The sequence below is a fragment of the Lycorma delicatula genome, chromosome 7 (genome assembly GCF_047948215.1).
Source record: "Lycorma delicatula isolate Av1 chromosome 7, ASM4794821v1, whole genome shotgun sequence".
NCBI classification, from domain to species: Eukaryota; Metazoa; Arthropoda; class Insecta; order Hemiptera; family Fulgoridae; genus Lycorma; species Lycorma delicatula.
This window is the reverse complement of record NC_134461.1, coordinates 99,817,648-99,838,040: the sequence shown is the minus strand read 5'-3', so window position 1 is coordinate 99,838,040 and position 20,393 is coordinate 99,817,648. Positions and strand designations below refer to the sequence as shown.

General features: G+C 29.2%; 1 long non-coding RNA gene across 1 annotated transcript in view; it reads left to right on the top strand.

The window, feature by feature from the left end:
* The window catches only part of LOC142327591 (uncharacterized), a 171,162-nt gene extending 151,394 nt beyond the window's left edge, over positions 1 to 19,768 (top strand). Inside the window, exon 3 of the long non-coding RNA XR_012757020.1 lies at positions 19,721 to 19,768. This is a non-coding gene — a long non-coding RNA (uncharacterized LOC142327591). The remainder of the gene's footprint in view (positions 1 to 19,720) is intronic.
* Positions 19,769 to 20,393: the final 625 nt, after the last annotated feature.

Here is a 20,393-nt window from a genome sequence, read left to right as displayed (position 1 = left end):
CTGAAACACTTTCTTGGATTATGATTTTTAGCGACCTCGCTAAATAAAAGTCGATCTTCTTTACGAAATTTCCTTATTCCGACAAAATTTTGATCAGATGTTTATATTATTATTTAGTGATATATTTTAATTACGTAAAAACTTGTTGCTGTTGTTTCAATTAAATAATTCGTTAAGTAAATACAAATATTTCCTATTAAAAATATTTAAAATTAAAAAAAAAATTGTTTTATTATTTATTTAACATCTTTTAATTAATATATTGATAGAAATATAATAATTTAGAAGCGTGAAAGACTACTTTACTCGAATATAAGCAGCCAGACAAACGTGATATATATCCCTTTTGACCACAAAAATCAAATAAAATATTAAAAATTCATTCTAATGAACCAATATAATAAATAAAATTAAGTAAGAAAAATATTTTCTCTTAAGTTTAGTGAATATCTGCTAACAGTAAATAAACTTTTATTAAGAATTCATTGTAAACAGTACTTAAATGTATTGATGTATTATAATTTCTTTAGTTACAGTAACCACACCTTTTACCTTTACCGCCTCCTGTATCATCATTTATTTACTTATTTCTTATTTTCATCATCATTCTCCGGATATTTTTTTCACACTCAGATTATTTTCTTCTTTATCCTTTATCTTGTTTTTTTCTTTATCCTACCTTCCTTATTATATGAACAAATAATAATCATTCTTCATTATTCATTCGAAACGATGACTTTTATAATCTAACACTATTAAAAATATTAAACAAGAATTATATTACCGTAGGATAATATTGCTAGTTAATGAAAAATTAATGTGACTTTTATTATCCGTTTAATTCATACGTTTAAATAAACGTATACGTATATACATTTAAATCACATTATTAATTTTCTCTCTTTTCATTATTGTATTTTATTAGTAAGAGATTATATGAGGATATCTTATCTGCTAAACAATTTTTTATTCGATAAAATAAACCCGGACAAAATTTCTCATATATTTAGATTAAATATCTTTTAAAAGCCGAATTAAGAACATTTAATTTTTTTTTTAAATAAAACTATAAAATGCAGACAGTAAATAATTTTTAATATAATTATTACAATAAATGTATACAATATAAAGAAAAGAAGATTTTTTTTTAAACCGGCATGGTATTTTAAATGAGGTTATAATTTTTCAAATTTTTAAAACAGTAGTACTTGTAAATTAAAAACTAAATGAATTCCTTCCGCTTCTTTTCTACATTTCAATTTCAAAAGATCTTTCAGATTTTATTTAAACCATCAAAAATAGTCTTATATCCATATTTCTCTAAAAGAAAACATCCTTTTTTTAAATTAATTGATAAACGCCTTTCAATTGAAACAAATAGTGAGAATTTTAAATAATAATTAGAAGTTCCCTATTGAACGGAGACTGTGTATATGTGAATACATTGTTTTCAATTGAAGAGAGTGCATTATTTTATTGCATTACCAGTCTTTCTTATAATTATTATACATATAAAAACATCTGAGATACATTGGCATTAATCATAAATACTTTTATTGAGCGTAATGATGCTCGTTATAAAAAAAAGTCTACGATGAACAGAGTGAAAGTGTCACTTCAGAAATATTCACATCTTTTTAATTGTTGATGTTAATGAACTTCCTTACTTGATAACAACTGACCAAATGTTAGGAATTTGGTAAGTTTTCTGAAGTAACAAGATATATTCAGACCTCATATAACACCTATTCAGAATTTTATGACTCTATCAGGAATATTCAGTATGTATTTTATGCCAACTGTTCAATGAAACTACTATTTCTAGATTGTGATAGAATTTAGTATAAAATAAATTCGATCCGGTAGAATGTAAATCTGTAGTTGTAAATCAGACTCTGCGTCTTGAAGAAGTAGATATTAGCTAATCTTCCCCAATGTGCTGTTATACTTCCAGATATTACATAATTGAATAAATTTGTTTAGTAGCAGTTTGTCTTCAGATGTTTTTGATGACATATATCACAGTAGCCCTTACATCCGAATTTTAAACATTCTAAAATTGAATTGTAACCATTTTCTTTGTAGTTTAACGTGCATATTATGCCACGTGACAGAACTAAACATATTGTCTCAGACAGAGCTTTGAAATTTTAGATGAGGAAGGAATTTCATATAGAATGCGGTATGAATTATAACACGTAGTATTATCCTAAATAAATCATAAGCTTTCACAGAAAATCATACGTAATAAAATAATATTATAATAGTGTTTTCGTGAGGACATGGATAAAATTTATGTTTTTTTTTTTTTTTATTTACATATAAATTTCCTAGTCTGATTATAATAAATTAGTGAATATGAGCCATCGTCCACGTGTTATCTGAAATAGATTATTATAATGAATATCGTTAGTACTGTTTGTAATGGTGAAAGGGTGAGCATTCTTGTTACAGCTGCAACCTCTAACGCTTCAGCTGTATGATTTTGAAGGATGTTTCACTGAATGGATAAAATTAAGTTCTTTGTTTTATCTGGCCTCAGTGGCCCGAGTAGTAGCATCTCGACCTTTCATCCGGAGGTTCTGGGTTCGAATCCTGGTCAGGCATGGCATTTTTCACACAACCTACAAAACATTCATCTCATCCTCTACGGAAAAAATTCTTAACTGCGGACCCGGAGGTTAAAAAGATAAAGAAAAAGTTCTTTGTTTCAAAAAATTGTAATAATCATTCGTTATTACTTTTAAATGGAAGGACTAAAGTAATAACAGGACTAACATAAAGAAATACTTTGGTTTTTGTAAACATTTATTATAAATTTTTTCTTATTTGAATTAATGGACTTTATTATACAATTTTAGACACAAACTTTTGTTCTAAAAATATCATATATTTTTATTTATTGTATATAAATCTTACTTACTTAGCGTAAGAATATATATGTTCCTACGAAAGACCAATATTTGGCAAATCGAGATATTTTCCGGTAAATGTCGATACATATCAAAAACGTCAATGAAAGACCGAAATATTTCCTTATTCGGACCTTCAATGGTATATGTTGACAAACACTTCAACTCATTCCCGTTTAGATTATGGTTATGTCGCCTACCTTCAGCGTCGTGAAGATGTTAGATGCTGTACATCATGCTTTTATTTGTCTTGTGTACATCAATTTCAGCCTGGAGGCCAAAACGTGGAGGTCTAAACGATAACTAGAAATTTAAAAAAATTACCCAAACACCAATCTTTAAGGTAATTAGATTAGAGAAACTTTCGTAAATTTTATCGCGTTTATAAAAAAATTTAATCAAATTTTCATTATTTTATAAATTGAGAGAGCCAGTCAGGATGTACAGAAGATATTAATTGCATGGATGAACGATAACGATACAAATAAATTGTCGGATGGTTTGCCCTTTGTTCGATTTTTAATAAAAATACTTTTATTCAACTTTCACCATCAGTGCATGCTGAATGCGATAAATTTGATTAATCGCCTCCAGTGTTGGAGAATAACATTTATAATTTGTATATTTAACGTTAATTAAACGAGGTTAGAAAACGAATCGAGTGTAGGTTATGTAACATTCATAGGTTTTGTAACTTAAATTTAACCTTAATTTTTACTAGGTTTTCTCGTAATCTATTTAGCTTAGACACCGGTCTTGGGTGATTTTATTTTCATATCCGGTTATCGTTTCGACCCCAACCAGAGCTTATCTGTGTTTGTCGACATATACCGGCGAATGTCCGAATAAACAAATATTTCGGTCTTTCACCGACGTATTTGGTGTGCGTCGACATTCACCGTAGAATATTGACATTCTTTAAGTTTGGTCTTTCACGGTAACATATATAAGTCTAAGAAGTTTATACTTAAAAGCTAACGTTTGCAAGTAAAACTTTCAAGTTTATAACAGAAGAAATACCCGGACTATATACACTTTCTGTTAGAATTTTTATTTTAAATAATTGATTTGAATTATTATTAGTTTTTATTTTTATTTTTGTATATACGTATCTATTTCAATTATTACTTTTATCTTCTATAATACTACTTTTTACTCAAAGTAATTGACCTGGATAAGCAGAGATTGAACTAAACTTTTTTCATATGAATTATCGACCGGTCGATATTTGAATTAATTCAACCAACTTCAAATATATTGCGTTTTTTTGTTTTATTGTTCGTATATCACGTACATATCAAAACGTAAACAAGATAGCGTGATTGGACATGTTTGCGTTTATAATGTGTCTGTATTTGCGCATGAATTTTGTAGATTATGAAAGGAAGAACAGCAATTAGAGGTCTGTGTTTGTTGTTTAATGACAATAGATTTGGCATGTTTACTGTTCATAAAATTTTAGATGATTTGCCACAGCATTCTGTATACGTACTGGGTTAGCTATTCTGAAGGTTTAGATAGCATTATAATAATAATAGTAATAATAATTATAATTATTATTATTATTATTGCTAATATTATGAAGGATTTTTGGAAGGGTAGTGTTTGTACCGTAAAGAGAGAATGATAGATTGAGTGGGGATTTGCGTTAGGGATGAAAGTGTACTCAAATGTTGTCATGGTTGTAGTAGTAATACTGGTTTCACGTATAATTTGCGTTATTATAAGAGTACTGTTCGTGCGTGCGTATGACGGTGTTTTTGAATGAGGATGATGGACGTATGTGGCTCATCGTAATGCTATAATTGCCATGATTATAGAGTGGTAAAGCTATACGATACCCTAACCTAGACGAGGGGAGGGAAATTTGAGGATTTATAGAGAGCGAGTGAATCGGTATACATATAAGTTTGATGGGGATAATTTACAACCACATTTTACATTACCTAACATTGTCTGTTATATTAACCGCGAAATTTATTAATATGTACCTTAGCTTTTTATTATCATTAATAAACCATCATTTTGTTTTTTAATGATCCGTAACAAAATAGGATTAAAATACTAAAGAGGTTAAAGAAAATAGTATTTTTTAAAAATTAAATATCAGAAATAATTGTAACTACAATTCTTACCACTTGTAAATTCACGAAATTTGGGAAATTTTACTATCTTCTTATTTTATAATAAAATTACGGAGTTCACTCATTAACCGTTTAAATAGAAGTAAATAAAATCTCCTGCTTCCTTAAATCGTAGAATAAAATAAATACTCTTTAAAACAGAAAAGAGTCCTTTAATTTGTTGATTTACACCATATGTGCCAGTATTTTTAGGCTATTCCATATATTAGGCACCCGAATTAGAAGCGTATTAAATCAAATTACTTTCTCTGAAAGTAATGATTTTCTATTTTCACCCAATCCTTGTAGCTGACGGCGTGTAGAAACCACTTGCCGGTAGAATATTATAACGATAAGCTTGGTATATTGATAAGCAACCGTATGTTTAGTATGTTCTGAATATTTGGTACATTCTTCGTGAGAATGAATGTATAAATAAAATTGGTTGTGCTAAATACATAAGAAACAGTTTCCTATATGTTTAATTTTTCTATATATTTATCCGATATTATTAAGTAAAAAGATCTGATGTGGACACCACATTACTTCCTTGTCTGCCTATTAAATTACATATACAATTTTATTTTTAAATGAAAAGTACATAAGATTTTATTTCATTAATAACTTTTGATAAATATATATATATATATATATATATATATATATATATATATTTTGTTATTGAATTATTATTTATTGTAAAAATTTATTTACAATTAGAGGTTAATAATTATTAATAAATCAATATATTTAATGAAAAAAAAAACTAAAAAAAACGGAGATGAAGTCTGATTCGAACCGATGTACCTTTATCTTCTAAGATTCAAATATTTCATTAATTAAAATTTTATTTGGATATAACACTGGAACCAATGTAAATAAGTACCATTTATTGTTGAAAAATTCTCAATGAGGGCTTATTACTGTGGTTAAGAAAAAGTCCAAAATCCAATTTGTTTTGGATTTTGGGCTTTTTTAGATTCTTTTGGTTCAGTCGATTGCAATAAAAAAGGGAGGTGCACAACTAGATGTTACACAAAATTCCTAAATCCAAAATTTAAACTATCTACGGCTGATCGTTTTTGAGGTATGGGAGATACATATGTACATAAATACATTCTTACAGACGTCACGCCGAAACTAGTCAAAATGGATATTTCCGTTAAAATCTGAAAACCGAAATTTTTCGCGATCACAATACTTCGTTTACTTCGTACAAGGAATTAAAAAAAAAAAAAAGAAAAATAACTGATATATTCATTTGAATAAGTGCGTAAATATATAGTACTTCTACATAAAAAAAATGATTTTAAAGAATACGCTGTTCATGTCTTATGAACAGCGACCACCAATTAATGTTATGCAGTCATTGCAGTATTATTTTCCCCGAAAGTTTCCATGGATGAATAATTTACAAGCGTTTCGAAAATTAATTGTCCTAAAAATGAATTGCATGTAATTTTAAAGTGCAGAATTTTATTTGTAATATGAAAACAAAAAAATTCAATGATATTTTTAGGGAATTTCTAGAAGATGTATTTAGAATATGTTGCGATTGTTTATTTTCAAATACGTGATAACTTTATTTTTTTATATATTTCACTTCTAATTTTTTTAATCATAATATTTTTTCATACAATTTCTTTTCAGTCTCAAAATATGCATACACTAAAAGGAATATGTTTTGAGGCATTAGTTATTTATTCTTACAGAGTGAAAAAATGATACATGATGAAATGTTTAAAATTTTTATAAAATCGATATTTTTCTGAACTCTCCACACTAAAAGCACATAATTTTTTTTATTTACCTGTAGTTATTATTTTAAATGAAAGAAACTAAAAAAAATTCCACTGAATAATATAAAACCAATCAAAAGTTACTTAAGTTTTTTTTTGTGGTAAATATTGTATTATTATGTACCGAAAAATATTGTAAATTTTAAACCGAAAAAGTTTTTAAAAGTACAAAATATAGGTATCTTTAAATATTGATCTGTTCCCTCACCATTAGTATGGGCTCCAAAATATTATGTTTGGGCCACTTGCACTACTACTATGCGCAAAAATACATTAGAAGAAAATTTATGTTAAAAACATGCAATAAATAAAAAACAGATAGCTTTTTGATTTTTGGGGAAGAAAAGAATTTGGAGGCAAAATGTTTTTTTTTTTTTTTTAATGATAAGGTTAGTATGTATGTAATACTACACTTAATATAAATTAAGGTTATGTTTGCAAAATTTAGAGAAAATTGACCCCAAAAAAATATCTACCCCGTTTCCTGGAGACAATGACCCCTAAACGCTTACCAAGAAATTGCCTCAAATAACAAAACTCTGTGCAAAATTTCCTCAAAATCAGTTTATCCAGTCAAGAGTTATTAAGCTTAAAACATGCCGACACTCATACATACATACGTTCGTACGAATATTACCCCCACTTTTTTTTAGGGTGCCTGAGTCATGAAGCGTCGAAAAATAGAAAAAAAAAGTATACCTTATCTTTGAGTGATTATCGTGCTTTGCATCTTCCAGCATAACTGTAGAGCTATGCTCAAAAAAAGTAAAAAATAATTGCAAAAAAAATTTTATTCTAATCTAACTAATAATTTATCTTCAAAAAAACTTAAAATATAAAAATTAAATTGTATCTAGTTTTCAAGTACTAGCAGGTTTCTTAGAATATAACGAGAATCTACAGCATTTTAAAATATGATTATAGAAAAACGCTATAAAAGATTGAATTATTCTACTCTATATAAAAAAATTCTTGAAATATGTTAAATAATTTCCAACTAATTCATTCATTTTAACTTATTTTGTAATAATGTTATGTTTAGGTAATAATGTAATTCCATTCTTAATAATCTAGTCTGCATTTGTAAAAATAAAAGAAACATAAAACTCTAAGTCTCTATAACCAAAATTCGACACTATCATGAAAAGGCCATTTTGACGACCAGCTTATACATTATATAGAAAAGCAACTGCGGAAGGAGGTATACTATAGTACGTGCAAGGGACCCATCCTGTCCTAATTGCAACAATCATGATGTTTCATGTTCTACAGTAATGACGTACGCGGTACAAGCATCACATCCGATGCCATCCTACCCGACCAACGTGCTTACCGCACCTCATAGTCGAGCACTGTACAGCATCACTGCGGTTTATCCCCGTTTTACCCTGAAGCGTTCCTGATAATACAGTATATCACGTACTAAACCTGACTCTCTCAAATTAGTTTTACTTAATCTGCATTATGTTCTTCATCGAAATTTATTCAATTTAAATCGAAAAAAAATTACTCTTCAAAAAATGTATTAATAATAATAATAATCATAGTATTAGAAAAAAAAAGTCTTACAAAGTTAATTTTTCTTTTGAATGTATTCGTATAAATGAAAAAAAATTTATCAAAAAAGAAAACACAATTCAAATTATTCTTCTTCAACGCAGAATTTTGATTTTGATATTTTCAAGGAAGCGAGAGAGAAGTTAGGAAAGCATATCATGTAATGCCTGAGAAAGTTTTTCAGACATTATTACAATTTTTGCAAGAAAATACATTTGAATTCCATAGTTCAATAGTTCAAAATAAGTTTCTAATAGATTAATAATAAATTTTATATTTTATAATAATTGGAAAAAACCTTGAGAGAGTCCTACAGCCCCCAACCATTGTATCGATTTCGAAAAATATTTTTTAAAATGAAAGCTTATGACCTATTGATATGTTATCAATGATCGTCTGGCCATTTATTTTCGAGAGATACTACAAAAACACAATTTAACCGTATATTTTTACGGGAAATTCAGTACAAAACCGTGACATAGTCTCCCATTCACAGGCATTGAACCGATTTTGCCAAATTTGTTTTAAATGAAAGCTTGTGATCCCTATATATGTTATCAATTGTTGTCTGCCCCCCTCCGCTCTCAGCGGATACCGCAGCGCTAGTAGATATTAATTATATTCGGAACAAGTTTTAGCTCAATAATTCGCTTCAAACTAATGGAAAAAATCTTGCGCAGTAGTGCGCAAGAAGACCGACTTTTCATTAATGTAATTAGATTCAAATATTTTAATATATTTTTTAATTTGGTTTAATATTGGTAACAAAAAATACTGCAGGTAAAAAAAAAGAACATCAACGTTCCAACTTGCAATATCATAAGGAACCATGCCTCTAACTTGCCCCAATAAAAATTGTTCGACCTTAAATTGACCGTAACTCAAGAACGACAAATCTTCATAGAATTTTCAAATGCAGAGCTTCAAATACATTATTACAGTTCATCTAAATTTAAATGAAATTCTTCAAGTAGTTTTGGAGATTTTAGAGCCACAAAACTTTATACATAGGCCCTATAAGTATATAAAAAAACACCAATTTAAGTGAATGATACTTACTCCTCGACCATAAGACGTAAATAAAATTCATTTTCATCCCTAATTCCCAGTATGCAACCAAAATTAATACAGTACTTCTCTTCGAAATTCGGTAAAAAAAAAAATCAAGGATCATATTTTATTTTCTCATTACATTTCAGTATTGATGTTTTTAATTTTATTTTATAATTGCAATGTCTTTTTACAACAGTTATGAAATACAGAAAAAAAAATCTTTTTACGTTGAAATTTTTTTTAAATATATTGTAATATTTTAACTACATGAAACCGGTAAAAGCAAGCTGAAACAATTTTTTTTTTGAATAGATCATAATAGCTCCCAGATAATTAATTTCTATTAATAATCCCTAGATTCTGTTTTGTTTTTTTTTTTTAAACTTCTGAGATTATCTATTTTCCGAATAAATTACTATTTCAATAAAAAATGATTCTTTCTAAAAATTAAGAAAAAGTCGGTGTGTTCGTATTTTTGCGATGAATAAAAATTGTATATAGTTAATAAAAAATAACCATTAATTTGAAAGGGATGTAGTGGGATTTAGAAAAATATAATAAATAATTATTGCAAGGGAGAAAACATCTGTAATGGAGTTATCGCTGTTACCTAAAAAAAAAAAACTCTAAGTAATTGAAAAACATGTATTAGATATATATTTTGTGTATATTTCTTTTAAAGTTTTATTATTTTCAAATTTAGTCATTTATTTGTGTCATACCATCATAACCGGTTTAGATCTCCGATTTAATTTTTTCTGTTGTGAAATTTATTGTTCGTTCTGTTTCTATGAAATTATTTAATAAAGTTGACTCTAATGTTGGTGTTTAGTACATATACACGTATTTCTTGTAACAGCTGGTGAATATCTATCCAGTTCTTTTTGGTGTAATATTTACTACAACTGTTGTTTCATTTATAAATAACATTGAACAGATAAGATGAGTATATAGAAATAGCTATATGTGGCCCACGAAATGATACAATAATTTTTGGCAATAATAGTTTAGGTTAATAATTATTAATGTGTTTCATGTCGGCATAAGTGACACCAGTTTATGAATATTAGTTTCTTCTCTTTCCGAGTGGGTACATTCAAAAACGATTTCGTGCACATTTTCAAACTCGGTGGTCGCCCTCATTTAAAACAATACGTAGACTTTACGAAAATTTTAATAGTGATGGTTCAGTATTTGTGAGTAAGCGCGAACAGTCTGCCAATGTTCGTTCTCCATAGAATGTTGAAGCAGTCAGAGAAGCATTGGCGAAGAGCTCAGGCGAATCAACAAGAAAAGCAGTAGGACAACTTGAGATTTCTAGGCGTCTGTGTTCATTAATCCTGTTTTTTAAGCGGTTTAGGTCGCGAATTTTTTGTGTATAAACAACGCTTTTGATGCACCCCCACAAGAAAAAATCGCAAGGTGTCAGGTCTGGACTCCTTGGAGGCCAAAGTACGGATCGTTGCCGGCCTATCCATCGATCTCCAAATTTTTCGTTCAAAGCGTCCGTGACCAACGCATTGAAGTGCGGGGGAGTACCATCTTGTTGGAAATGAAGTCGATGAATGTTTTAGAGTTCATCCGGCTGAGGAAAACAATAATCGGTTAACATGTCAAGATACACAACTCCATTAATTGTTTTTTCAGCAAAGAAGAAAGGCCCTATTACACGATTTTTCATCACACCAAACCAAACATTAACTTTAGGCGAATCGCGTTGTTTCTCAATAATTGCGTGTGGGTTTTCAGAGTCCCATATTCGTGAATTGTGTCTGTTAACGCATCCCCATTCACATGGAATGTAGCTTCGTCTGTAAAAATTATATCGTCTAAAAATGATTCGTTTTCACTTATCTGTCCGACATTTCAACAGCGAAATTGTAACGTTTTACACCATCATCGGATTTCAATTCCTGCAGTATCTGGATTTAATAAGCGTGTAATTTCAGTTTTTTATGTAAAACTTTGTGAACTGTTGATTATGGAATACCTAATTCGACGCTTCGACGGGGGATGGACTTCCCAGGAGTTCTAATTGCCGATCGTCTAATTAGTTCAACCGTTTCGTCTGGTACACTTGGTCTGCCGGTTGATTTCTGTTTCTTAACCGATCCAATTTTTTCGAATCGTTTGAACCAACGTGTTATGTTATTTTTGTGTGTGGATCTCTTCCGAATTCACGTCGAAACGCACGTTGAACTAAAATTACGGATTTTAATTTAGCCATCAATAAAACACACTTTGTTTTGTCTTTATCCGAGAACATAGTAACTCACTAAACTCACCGCAAAAAAAAAAATATAAGAAAACTGACTTTGTGGTTACAACTGCTGATAAACAAACTTTTGGGTTGGAGGCTTTCAGGGATACCAATATAACATCTAGAAATTTCCCTACAATCTTCCTATGAATTACTGAAACCGCACCATTCTTTTATGATAACCCTGTATTATATATAGTGAAAATTATAAATCACAACAAAATTATCAGTATTCGAGTACTGATATTTTCATCCGTTAAATTCGCTGTAACCGAATTTTTAAAATCTGTATTCGAGTTTGTCAATCGTTGTAAATCTATATCATCATCTTTATCATCAAAGATCTCGGCACACTTGAACAGTAGAAATTTATAAATATTCTGAGTTTGATTCTAATGGCATATTAAGCTATAAAACAGAACATAGATCAAAAACATTTTTCATTATTTACTATTGGGATTTTCTCATTTTTAAAAAAAACGCCATTGCTATCGGAAGGCTCTGTTTCACTACCTCTGAAATGTCCTTTTGAAGAATAATCTTCCATACAATGTAAAAGTAGGTCGGGTTAAAATCTCATCCTACCTTGTCAATTTACATACGAAACAATCAACGATCGTTTTAAGTATCAGTAAATTGATTAAATTGGCTTTCAAATAAAATATTTTTTATAAGCAATTATACTACAATATCTCAGTTTTATAAAAATAGAACTAGAGTAATAGCATAATATTTGTGATGGATACAAAATTAAAATGTTAAATCTTCGAAAAAAGAATAAAATTTGTTTTAAAAGGTATTCATAGAAGTAACGTTCGGTAGTATGCTACTTGGAAGACAACAAGTAAACAGTCGAACCACAACGCGACTCATCGAGACTAGATACGTTACTGCGCAAGCGCGTGCTGTAGCAAACACGACATTTTCCTCTTGGCAGTCTAACGTTGCGTTGTTTGTTGTAATTCCTCTGCTAATTTACTCGTTATTGAAAGTTTACTGTATAAATAAAGGTATGTCAATTTTTGTTTTATATAGTTATAATTAATGCTTTGAGTATATGTTTTATATAAAATAAACACACATTAATATAAAATTGTAATATAATGTTTTAATATTTTCGTACGTTTTGAATAGGCCACATTATTTTTAACAAACAACTAACGTTTTGTTGCTTTAAAATACATTGTACTAACCAATTGTTACTTTCTAATAAAACCCAAAATGTTTCGTTCCCTATTTCAAAGAAGCGATTTCTTTTAGATATAAGTTTAAAATTGTATATAATGAAGTTCTACATGCAACAGTATAATTAATAGTCGCAAACATCTTACAAACATGACGTTACGGTCTTATTGACGTACAATTTAATTTTATTTCTTGACGACCGAATATTATGAACGTAACAATTTTAATTTAAATATAATTGTACATTTGAATTAATATTTTATGGGAAATTCCTGATGATGGAGTAATGGTTCCGAAAGTACTCGGATATTTACTTTTAAAATTGTTGGTAAGTGGAACTTTATTTTATACGATTGTATTAACACCAACGGTGCCAAATTCTTAGTAAATCACATTTAAAAACTATATATTTTTAATCATTTTAAAATACTAGTAAATATAAATTTGAGGTTATTTCAGTTTGTATTGTCATATTAAATGAAAAAAAAAAAAGGTTTCCTTCTGTAACAATAGTAATCTGCAATTGTTCGTTCGATCTGCTCGATCTATTTTGTTGTAATTTTGCTTTTTTTGTGTATGTGTGTTCAAACTTTTTTCTACAGAGTATAACAAACTTGAATTAAATGTGTTAAAAGTTAAGTTTTAGGTGTTATGAATCAAATAATATAATTGTTGTAATTTTTTTCCTTAGTTTTAGCTATTGAAGCAATTACTTCTTTATAAATTAGCATTATTTTTATCTATCTATCAACGACTACTACCTTTTAATAGCCTTCAAATTCATTAGTTTAAAATAATCTTTGTTGTCTTTAATGTAACTGATTGCATTACCTTAACATGAAAAAATAGCAGAAAATTTGCAACGAGAATAGTAGAATAGGTAAAATTATACGTCGACGAAAAAAGTAATCGTAAAGAAAAGTGTTACAAAAAAAAATTAATAAATTTTATCAAATGAAACGAGCTGAAATCGCAAATATATGGTAAATTTACATTAGTTCTGATCTTTTTTCAACTGATAACAGTTAATACTGAGTTTGTTACCCTTTTTAAGCTGTAAAAACTACATATTTCTTGATAAAAAACTTATCTGATGACAAACTAGCATTTAGATAGCATTTAAAAATATTAATATTAATAATTAACTAGAGATTTATCTTAGATGTCTGTTATGCACCCCGCACTCTTACTTTATGTATTATTCATGAATTGCTGTTGGTTTTTCCCATAAATTCGCTGAGTTTGGAGCTGTGACTAATCAAACACAAAACTAGCACTTTTACATTCGAACTTAGCGAGTTTACAGTAAAGCAGTTTAAAGTTTAATAAGTACCTTTAGCTCATTAAGTCATGCCACTCTAAACAACGCTTTTCAACAACGGTTTTACAACATTAAAATTATACAATGGTGACTAACGAAAACACTTTTAAACTCTTAATTTCACAAAGTAACATACAATAGAAGAATAATAACAAAATGAAAACTTTTATATACAACTTTCTAATCAGGTCATTCGAAAATAGACTTACCGTACAGAGAATTGTAACCTATAAAGTACATTTAAAAACAATGCTACACACTTAACTCACAAATTTAACATATTCTACAAACTTAACCAACAAAACCTAATCTAAATAATACTTCTAATAACGGAATATTATTGTGCAGCACATTAAGTTTATGCTCAGAAAAACGAGATATTAACATTGTGTATAAAAAGACAATACCAGATCTCCATCTTAACCCACCGGGTTGGTTTAGTGGTGAACGCGTCTTCCCAAATCAGCTGATTTCGAAGTCGAGAGTTTCAACGTACAAATCCTAGTAAAGGCAGTTACTTTTATACGGATTTAAATACTAGATCGCGGATACCGGTGTTCTTTGGTGGTTGGGTTTCAATTAACCACACATATCAGAAGTGATCGATCTGAAATTGTACAAGACACTTCACTTACACTCATACATATCATCTAAAGTAATACCTGACGGTGATTCGCGGAGGCTAAACAGGAAACATATATACCTGTATCTTATCTGTAAGCTGCTACAGTCCAACACATGTAACAGTTTAACAAAATTATTTATCAACGACATTTTTTAATCATTTAATATGATGATTTAAACGATATTACATCATAATTTTATATAAATCCGTGAGAAAATATAAAAAACAGGCTTCGAGTCGCATAATAGAAAAGGTACTTTCTTTATATTTGTTGAAAACGCACACACATTTTAATTCCATTTATTAGAAATTTAATGTAGAATTTGGGTAGATAATTTTACATATGGTATACCACAAATAATAACATATCAAATAAATTTGTTTTTGAAATTTTGATAGAATTATATATACTTATTTAAATCTTCTTCAATTCCAAATGAAAAGTAACGTTAAATTTAGTCAAAAACCTTTTTAAAAAATAAATCTTGATTTTTAGTATTCATTATTTACTTTAAGCCATTACAGACAAAACAACAAATTACAAAGCGCTACTAAGAAAAAACAATTCTTAATGTAATTTTTTTTATACCTGTCTGGGATTTAAATTCATGACCTGGAAGGTCATGAATCTATACTATTAAAAAAACTGAGAGAGGGTGAGAGAGTGCGCGAGATAGAGAGAGAGAGAATGAGAGAGAGGAGACAGAGTGAGTGAGAAGCCGCGCGCGCGCGCGGCTTCTCACTCACTCTGTCTCTTCTCTCTCTCTCTCTCTCTCTCTCGCGTGTGTGTGTGAGTGTGTGTGTGAGTGTGTGTGTGAGTGTATGTGTGTGTGTGTGTGTGTGTGTGTGTGTGTGTGTGTGTGTGTGTGTGTGTGTGTGTGTGTGTGTGTGTGTGAGTGAGTGAGTGTGTGTGTGTGTGTGTGTGTGTGTGCGTGTGCTTGCGTTACGCTTATAGGAAATTGGGAAAAAAAAATTTATATTCCAGTACAGAAAAAAAAATTACCTGATGACATAATTTTCAGGATACATTCGTGTTATCCCAGGAAAGGTTTTTATTCCATAGATTTATCTCCTAGCCTCCATGGAGGTTATGAGGTGGGTATCAGAAAATAAGCTACAAATTTCAAATTTTCATCCCGGGAAAAGTTTTAAGTAGTAGATCAAACCATTGGGGGTTAAAACGGTGTGGGGGGGTATCAGAACTTCTAATAACGAGGGAAAATATAGAAGGAAAGGGAGCTTTTCAGGCTTCAATTGTTATTTATCAGTGTTATACTCACAACCACAGGGATAATAAATACAGGATGAAGTCTAAGGGATGGAACCCTTTCCTCAAACCGCTAGTTGGCCCTTAAAAGTTTGAAAGTCAGAGATAATAGATACTCCACTACAAGTGTTTTTTAAATATTTTAAATATTTTTTTTTTTTTGTCTTCAGTCATTTGACTGGTTTGATGCAGCTTTCCAAGATTCCCTGTCTAGTGCCAGTCGTTTCATTTCAGTGTACCCTCTACATCCTACATCCCTAACAATTTGTTTTACATATTCCAAACGTGGCCTGCCTACACTATTTTTTCCTTCTACCTGTCCTTCCAATATTAAAGCGACTATTCCAGGATGCCTTAGTATGTGGCCTATAAGTCTGTCTCTTCTTTTAACTATATTTTTCCAAATGCTTCTTTCTTAATCTATTTGTCGCAATACCTCTTCATTTGTCACTTTATCCACCCATCTGATTTTTAACATTCTCCTATAGCACCACATTTCAGTAGCTTCTAATCTTTAAATATTTAATATTAGTAATATTTAATATAATATAATAATATTTTAATAATTATTACAATATTATTTTATAATAATATTTAATATTAATATTTTATTTTATTTAAATTTTTTTAAAAAATATTTTTAGTATTTTTACACCTTAGTTTTAAAGTGCGATTATTTTCATTGTTTCTCTTTTTTTATGTAATCTTGAGTTTTTACAATCTTTGAGTCTTCTTCTCTAAAGAAAGGCAGTTATGTTTGTATATGAACAAATTTCTCATTGTAAAATGCTAAATAAAATAGATTAAATGGCATTTTGGATACAAATTCTCTACTTTAAAAAATTTTTTTTAAATTTTATATATAGCGTAAAATTTGGTCTTTTGGAGGAATATAACTTGTATTTTATACAACATTGCCATCTTATAGTTATTTGCACTGAGACATCTCACTTCCACAGTGTCCCTCTAAATTCTCTTTTATCTCCTGGCTAATTCTCTTAGTTCTTTAGAGCTCTAATTTCGTTTTAGAATGTTCATAATTTTTACGATCTTCTACCCTTTCTTTCTTGAAAATTCTTTTATTCTAATTCTTTTACCAAAATTATAATCACTCTTCTCTCATGATAAAACGCAGCCAATCGCCTTTCCTAATTTTAATTGTCCACATGCATTGTGTCACTTACATCATATCTGCCATTATTTTTTCCCGCTTTCCACCATATTCACAATTTATGTGCCACCAGACTTTTCTTTTTCGTTATCCTTTTTGTTTAGAATTCGTATCAGAATAAAAAAATCCAGTAGACGCTTTTATCATCTAACTATATTCTTCCTATTCAATGCTTTTGTAGTTATTTTTCCTCTATTTCTGTTTAATATTCTTTCTGAATTCCTGTACTGTTTTACTTTTCGAAATCTAACTTCTAACGTATAAAAATTCGTTGGCTTGTTTTCTCCTATTCTCTTTAATTTTGTTTTCGTAATATTCAATTTCATGATGTATTCTGTCAAAGTTTTCTTAGTCCAACCAAATTACACTTAGAGAAAAAAAAATTGTTACCTGGATTTTTATAAGTGGAAATGGTAAAGGGCTTATAATAAACTTAAACAAAATAAATGCGTGAGCTGAGACGGTGTAGAGGTGACTTGGGGGAGTTGAAAAAAAAATTTCCAACACAAAAGTTGTAGATCATGCAAAAATCTACAAATTTTGTAGAAGTCAATTTTTAACATAACCTTAAAATTTCCGAGAAAAATGTTTCTTTTTTTCGTTTTTTATTTTTCATTTCCGCAAAAATATTTTAAATTTTTACTAAACTTGGTGAAAATATACCTTTCTGTAACAACTACAAATTTTGTTGACGTCAACTTTAGCCGGAAATCGCAATAATACCATTTTTCATCCCTTTTCAACCCCCCAAATTAATCCTCCACCACCCCCTTTCACGAATTTTTTTTTTACGTCTATTATAAGCCCCTTTACCATTTCTACTTATAAGTCCAGGTAACAATTTTTTTTCCTTCTAAATGAGTTATTTCGATTAGTGTATCTAATGAGTACCTTATGTTTTATCCTTACAATGATTTCATCATATTTCCCTGCACCATTCCTGAAACCCAAACGCTTAATCCTTCATATTTTTCTTCAGAAATTTTGATAATATCTTAACAATCATATATATTAAATAAAGATTTTGGTTAGCAGCACTTTTCCTTACTTAAGTCAAACCATTAATTTTGGGGTATCGTTCATTTTCGTATGTGTACCGTTTACGTATAATTCTTTAATTTGATTTATCTTTTCAGTAGTATGTGTTTAGCAATTTTATTTATTTATATTTTGTTATACAGTTGTATAAAAAATATATATATAGGTAATATGTGTGTGTGTGTGTGTGTGTTTGATAATTTATTTCAGATTTGGCTACGTGAAAAAAAAATAATTAAAGAATATTTCAGAAGAGAAAAGTAGAAATTATAACTGGATTTCTCATATCACATTTTCTTTTGCATATTTTATTTTTTGATTTTACCTAAATTTTATTCAGTATCCTCAAGTGCTGTCTACAAAGTTCTTTAATTGCATTGTATCTAATGATTGGTAAATATATTTGCATAGCGACATAAAATAGAATGACGATTCATTATAATGGATATCCGTTTCATTCTTCAGTCATTTAACTTTTAAGTTTACTCAATACAACCAGTTTTAGATCATGATAAACCCTGTTTGCTGTTGTTACATTGTTTGTCGATTCTCTTTAAAACATTCTGAATTAGAATCAATCAGTAAATAACAATTATTGTTACTTTACAAACATGGGAAAGCTAAACACTACTATTGTCAATTCTACTCGAAGCTAATTAAATCCAGTTGAGGTAGAATTAGTATTATGTTTCAAACAGATAATCAAACTTATTGTTTGTCGATTCTATTTATTTTAAACAACGTTTTGCTTCTTCTAATAGTATATATAAAATACTTCAAAGATTTTTACCAATTTCTTTCAGTTTCAGTGATTTATTTCGCTATTAATTTCAAAATTTCTGACAGTATTTTAACAAATATTTTTCGAATCGTAAACGGGTGAATCTGTGCATTTGTTCAACTAAAAAAAAACCGAAAATTAGTGATATTAATTAATGATTAATTCTCTTATTCCTTGTTTATGAATCCACTAATTAATGTTTGCGAATTCATGCTCCATTTCCAACCTTGCTGTGAGAATAAATCTTGATGGGGTTTTCTTAGAAAATAATTGAGATGGTTTCCCATTGCCTTCTGTGCACTGTCGTTGCCTTTACTAGTCTTTCACCTTAAGGCTAATTTTACTCCACTTAAGAGATCTGTCCGTTTATTTACTTTCAGGCAATGCTTGATATGTTAGTGCTCTTTACAGCTTGTAGTATTTTATAAGTTCATTGTTCATCTTCCGTAACAATACCCCACGACTATTTTTATAAATAGTATTTATAAATAACTCTTTATAGTATTCTATAACTATTTTTATAAAATTCTGAGAATTAGTAATTTATTTTTCTAAATTAGTTTTTTTTTTTTTTTAATTGAAAATAATAATTTAAATTCTTTAATTTTTTGGTTATTTTTTCTTACAGATAAAAGAAACTCAACTTAACAAACCAGATTCCCACGTTGAACTGAAGGAACATTTCTGTATTATATTACTCATCTTGTAAAAAGCGGTAAGTACTCTATTAATATTTAATATTAAAATTTATCTATTGTATTATATTTACAAATTTCCTACACCTAAGTTTGGGTTTTGAATAAATTAATTCCAGTTGGGCTGTTCCCATTTCAAATGATTCCAGATATGTTCTTTTAGGAATTCTGTAACTATCATGGGTGGCTTTTATTTCCTGTTGGAAAAAAAATTGTTATAGTATATATTTAAGCTAGTCAACTCAGAAGTATTAATCAGTAATGTGAGATACTCTATCTAAGTTAAATTTCCCAAGGGCGTGATGGTCGCCAGCTTTCTAAAGAAGGACCATTCCTCTGGGCAGGATTGTTTGTTTCGAACAAGTTACCTTCTTTATCACCATCAATCGCATTTCCTTATTTTTGTTCCTTTCTCTCCCTTTATGGATTCTATAGGTGAAGATATGAACCTATTATGTTCTTTATTATAAGGATACGCTAACAGAAGTGCCTCATCTTTGCTATTAACTAGTCGAAAGTTGTCTGTGAGCGGATTTGGGTACGTTTTTTTTTTTAGTTGGTAACAGCGTAGTGTGTCTAATGGCTAAATTAGGGATCCTTAAGGGA